Raw genomic sequence first — 6,378 nt, forward strand, 5'->3', positions numbered from 1 at the left:
GGAGCCCTCCAAAAGGGGGTATCTTCACCCCTTCTCTTGCTGTACTCCTTAGCCTCCCTCAGGATAACCACATAAAGACAAGTCACCACAGAAAGGGGGAACAGAGTATACACACTAGCTACGCCCACTGCTAGCATCCCGTGTGCACGGCCTTTTGCTGCTGGCGCGTACCTGTGGGTATGTTGAAGAGGGTTACATCAGAACTGTGTTTTCTGGGGTGTATGTCAGGAGTATAGTATGTCAGGACCTGGATAAGACTTTCCTGTTATTTTCACTGTTAGGGGTGCATTTTTAATTTTACTGGACATGGAGGTAAGAAGAATTGGTTCAGTATTTTGGGAGGAAACGTGGATGCAAATAAACTGGGTTTTGTTAATTTGCACTGCAGTACTCACTCGATACAGCAAGTAAAGATTCTGGGTAGAAAGACACGTGACTGAAGCCGCCAAGCACCATCAATAGTGGGATCAGACACCACATAGCCAGAATAGTCGTTACATAGGTCGTTCCTCGCACTGATATCAGAAACCTGTTCAGTGAAGATTATATTAGGAAGACTGAGAGTGGGTTGCGATTGAATAAGATTAAACTTATGGCCTGTTCACTGTTGGGATCCTAGGAGCATATCCAATTAGTTCCACCGATATCTCATCGTCCTGCAGACAGTGGCGTAACTTTAGTGGCTGATTTAACTTGGCGCCCCCCGGCGGCTCGAAAAAGTCGCCCAAATTTTTTGTGTCCCTAAAAAAAAAAAAAGAAAAAAGGTCGGGTACCTTTTTTTGGCGCCCCCTACAGCTTTTTTGCGCCCCTGGAGCAAAAAAAGGACCCCAAAAATTTTTTTCACACCGACTGAGCGCTAAATTGGACAGGGGAATACACCAATAAGGCGTTATTTTCAGTGAGAGGTCATAAAATTCAAGAAAAATTCAAGAAAAAACCTAGGGGCGACTTTTCGTTGAGAAAGGGCGCCTTTTTGGCGCCCCCGGCGTAGCCGGGATGGCCGGGGCAGCGTTACGCCACTGCCTGCAGACTCAAATTATTACTATTACTCTATTAGTATTTCGTTGTAGGTTTATAACCTACCAAGATGCGCGCCGAGTTGGACTCGTCGACGGTCTAATAATTGGAACAAATATTTTAAGAGTTCCACCCGTTAACCATTTCGATGATGATAAAATACAAATATTTTCCAATAAAATGGCTATTGACTTCTGATGGCTATATTCAATTATACAACTACCAGTGAACCAGTCACCAGTCACCTACCTAAGAGGAAATATGATATTGTAGAATTTCTGAATAGTAATGAAGGTGACGATCCAAATCTCCATTAACATGATCCATGCTTGCATGAGAGCAGTTGAAATACACAGCAGCTCACCCAATACCCACCTTCCTGGAACATACTGAGTTAAAATAATTGCATCTCAATTTCAACTTCGTCTCTTTTAAGGGCAGGTTAATTTTAAGCTTGGTGCCTCCCAGATACACTTAAATAAAATACAGATTTGTATTTATTAGCGTTATTAGGACCTCAGAACAGTATTTTGTAAGACAGTTTTAGACGACAGATATTCTGTCATATCAGTCACCATACATTTTTAACAAACATGTTAAACATTTTAATAATATGTCTTACTAGTAATAGTGGTGATGAGCATTGGCAAAGTTACAACAGGGTTAATAAGGAGATCATTAATAGCCAGGTAAAGGAGGAACCGTCTTACCGTCCTCCCTATCCTGCTTATCTTGTGTTGTCTTGTGTAGCAGAGTACCAGTGTGTTGCCTGTGGAGGAGGCGTGGTGAGTGAGGCGTAGTGATGAGGCGTAGTGAGTGAGGTGTAGTGAGTGAGGCGTGGTGAGGAAGGTGTAGTGATGAGGCGTAGTGAGTGAGGTGTAGTGAGTGAGGCGTGGTGAGGAAGGTGTACTAAGTGAGGCGTAGTGACGAGGTGTAGTGAGTGAGGCGTAGTGACGAGGTGTAGTGAGGAAGGTGTAGTGACGAGGTGTAGTGAGTGAGGCGTAGTGACGAGGTGTAGTAAGTGAGGCGTAGTGACGAGGTGTAGTGAGTGAGGCGTAGTGACGAGGTGTAGTGAGGAAGGTGTAGTGACGAGGTGTAGTGAGTGAGGCGTGGTGAGTGAGGCGTAGTGATGAGGCGTGGTGAGTGAGGCGTAGTGATGAGGCGTAGTGAGTGAGGTGTAGTGAGTGAGGCGTTGAGGATCTTACGTAACTTACTTTACGTGGCACGTGCGGTCAAGGTTTTATTGGTGGTGTTTAGGAAGATGAAATAAAAGTTATAGATTCAAGGAATGATGTCCACGAGTGATATAAAGGTTCATCGAAATTTAAAGTGTCAAAAAGATTCCACCCGAGCATCGACAGAAATGCACTGTTCCCTCTCCCTCAGTCCCAAACTTACCTACAACAGATAGAATCAAGGCCACGGACAAGTACGTAGCTACGCCATAACCAGCAATGACTGAAAGAAGGACTGGCCGGTCAAGTGTCTCCTTGAGCAGTAATTCGTGTGCTCTCCTGTCAGACATCAACTAGTCGAAAAACTTTTGAAGAGTCGTGGATCACTTGGAGATAACAAATGATTTCTAATATAAATAACGAGAATAGTTTGACTGTACCGAAACATGTATCCAGTTAAAAGACTCATTTAAGATGAAACTTTATGATTATAGTCAATATCATAGCGGCTGTGACTAATATTACCGAATGTTTCTTTGACTTTATTGAGTTGGCATGAGAATAATGGTTTTAATTTGTATCTCAGGCAATCCCGGTTCAACATAGTGGTAGCAAGAGATACAATTAGCAAGGGAAACCATTCGATTAATTCAAATGCAAAGTTATTACAGTGACTGAAATTTTGTATTTTTGAGTAAAACGGTCGTGGTCAAATAGAACTATAGTATCATATCACACAAAAATTACTGGGCTCCTTTCTGCATACATTTAAATTAAATCGTAGGGGACGGAATATTTATTTAAAAATTATACATATTTGAAATTTGATGTTTAAATGGCTGATACTGAGTGTGAGCCTAAAATGATATTTCTATTCTGAAGCATTTTTGTTTGACGCACGGTATATAAGTAAATTTAAAGTGATAAACACATTATGGTCACAATTGATAAAATATACAAATCTTAACGCACAGTTACCAAGTTGGTGAATGTTTTACAAACACAAGGAAGAGATCCGATGCTATAGATAATATGCTGAGAGAGCAAAAAGTAGCTAGCTAGAGTTTGACCGATTCAATCCAATATACCTTTCTGAGCACCCCAGTACAATTTTTCGTGCACTGCTTATAATATAATGAGATCGACAAGTTCAACAAGTGGATCTTTGGACCACTTCATGGCCTTTCTTACAGTCACAATATCGCATCGATATATTATGTTAAAAACGGTAGACCAAGGTGCTATTCATTAATCAAAACTATTCATGCCAATATTATTAAGCCAACTTATACTTTTTTCCTCTCGTAGACGTTTAAGAAAATTGATAGAATGAATGTAACGATAAGTTCGCAAAGCATGATCCTCGATTGTCGAAAAGTTGACTTTTTATGGCACTTAATTAAACTATGCTCAATAAAGCAAGCTCTTGGATGATGATAATCTGATTAAATTCTTCTTCGAGCGGTTCACTGTCAAGAAGTTATGACTTTGAACAAACCTCTAAGATCAGCTGGGAACTCTACCTTAGCTTTATTAAAAAAGGACAACTCTCGGTACACCATAGTGAGAATGCGTATGTGGTATGGCCACAAAAGTCAATAAAACACGTACGTGGTTGAGTTTTAAGAAAGATTCTGTTATTATATGTTGCTTGTTCAGTTGTTGCCATGCTGGTTAAACTTAAGGGGGCCGGGGGAGGTAAGGGGGTCTTCATGAAAATTCTCTCAAATATAAAATTGATTTTATATTTGTTTCTTTGCTTCTGATAGAGAGGGAGTAATATTTATCAGTATCAACTGCTTTTGGTGATATGGAAAAATACTGTTCCTAGCCGAATTTTTACAGTCCTGAAAATCGAGTCTAAAAATCTATTCTCCTACATTTTTCAGCAATCACCCTGAAACTTCCAAAATATGTTCCAGGGATCATATTTTAGATGAAATGACTCAGACAGAATTTTGAGATAGGCCTTCAAAATTTTTGTTATTCTATTTTGAAAATCTTGGACCTCAAAAAATTGTAAAAAACGAGGTCCAAGATTTTCATTTTATTTAATGATTATGAGGGGCCCCTTAATGAAAAATTAAATATTTGGTCTTTAAATCTAAAATTTAAAAGAATATCAAATATGCACGATTTGTTATTTCACATTTGTCGCGGGTAACTGAGACGTTCGAGATTTTTCGCGGAGAACTGCAGAGAAAATCCCAATTTTTCACGGGTAACAGCTAACGTGAAAATCCCCCCCCCCCCCAACCCCCTAACACCTACACCCATAATTTAATTACATTGTGGGTCCGCTCATGCCGCACCGACATTGCTACTATAAACAGTTTAACTCTCAGATCAAGTGAACACTGCTTTAATGATGATGATTAATAACTAGACTCTCCACTTGACTTACAGTTACACTATCACGTGTTTTACTTCAGCATGTTCTCTAGGCCTAGGTGGCTCTGATCTAGGTAAACTATAGGTAAAAATATAATATTAATCATAAGCTAAAATGTACTAATCTTTGTATTCTAAATGGGGAAAAGAAGAAACATTGTCAGTCAGTCGAGAAAATTGTGATCAGTCAGGCTAAATGGCAGCTTTGTAGATGTTGTGACAATGCTAGTAGTGGTCCCAGGCTTGCGACTGGAATTGCGGTGTTAAATCGATTTTACGGTATACCAACGATCCACCTCCCACTTGTTGTTTGGTACTTAGCATTAATAGTGACAGTGTTAGCTGTAGCCATTTATAGCAAGAATCTTAAAACTAAAGGGGATGACAAGGAAAAGGGGAAGGAAAAAGAATAACGGAACAAACAATTAATTAAAGTATTTACAGGAGCATTAGTTATTGTAATTACAAGCTTCAATAATAAATCACTGACTAAAACATGACACTTGGTTGTTGGTACGCTCGCCCATTTTCACTGGTCAGTCTAAACTTCAGTTTAGCACATTGTACACTTATTCACCTAAGTTTCAGAATTTTTTCAGTTTAGCAGAGTTAGTACCCGTGTTTCAATAAAATCAAAAGATATCAGTGGAGTTCTTTAATAATGTTATGGTCATCTAGAATACCGAACTTCCTGAGTGACTATTCAGAACCGCTCCCACTAAATCGCTCGCCCAAATTTTTAAAAACTTCTTGTGAAAAGGCCTTGTCATACGTTGTATGACCCGCCGCGCACGAAGTGCGCGGCTCCCCCTGTAGCGTCGAAGACGCTACAGTATAGTGAAGCTGCCACTATAGTGAAGCTGCCACTATAGTGAAGCTGCCACTATAGTGAAGCTGCCACTATAGTGAAGCGGCAGTGGGGGTCACCGCGTGATACAAAAAAGGCCCTGAGGCTATGCATTAATGATTAATGCAATGAAAGTATTTAAAATCGGTGTTTTTATGCTGATTCCGAATCACCCCCCATGACACGTAGGGTAAAACTAAAAATGCTTCTCTGGAGAATTGTGGGCAAAAAATGTTTTGGTCACGTGACAGGCCAGTTAAACACGAATTCGATTGTTTAGGGCTCGGGTGAGGGTTAGGGTTGTGGTTAGGGTTGTGGTTAGGGTTTAGTAAGGGTTGGTATTAGGATTTATGTAAAACCGTTTTGTTTGGCTGCAAAACCATAAAAACCAAAGTCACGTGATAATGTTTGGGCGAGCAAATTAGTAAGAGCTATTCAGAACCCTACCCAGCTACCCTTCCATTGTTCTATACTATTACTATTATACATGACCCCAACCTTAAATAATAGCCTAATTAACATTAGGCGCAGTTTATGTCTGCGCCAAAAGCACACTCCCCAAATTGCGCGCATTACTGTAACTTCTTTGTTCTTTCAAAGTTCATGAATCGAGGAAAATTATTTTGCAATGTTTCAGAGTCAATATATGCACTTATACAAATCACTTGGAATACTTTTGAAAGAGAATAACAAGCTCAAAAACGCTACTGATGACTGACGTATTTCTCCATAAAAAGCACGAGCGTGCTAAATCACTCTACAGTCGATCTTCGAGATTGTTCTAAAAGGGCCCCCGACGGTTGTAACCAACTTCAATCGATGTATTTTCGGACGCTGATTCCGAATCACCCCCCATGACATAGGGTTAAAATGCTCCCCTGACGAGATATTGGCGAAAAACTGTCTCGATCACGTGATATGACCGTATAAGGAAGTTAGTCTAATTTC

The sequence above is a fragment of the Bolinopsis microptera genome, chromosome 11 (genome assembly GCF_026151205.1).
Source record: "Bolinopsis microptera isolate Bmic1 chromosome 11, MBARI_Bmic_1.0, whole genome shotgun sequence".
Classification (NCBI taxonomy): Eukaryota; Metazoa; Ctenophora; class Tentaculata; order Lobata; family Bolinopsidae; genus Bolinopsis; species Bolinopsis microptera.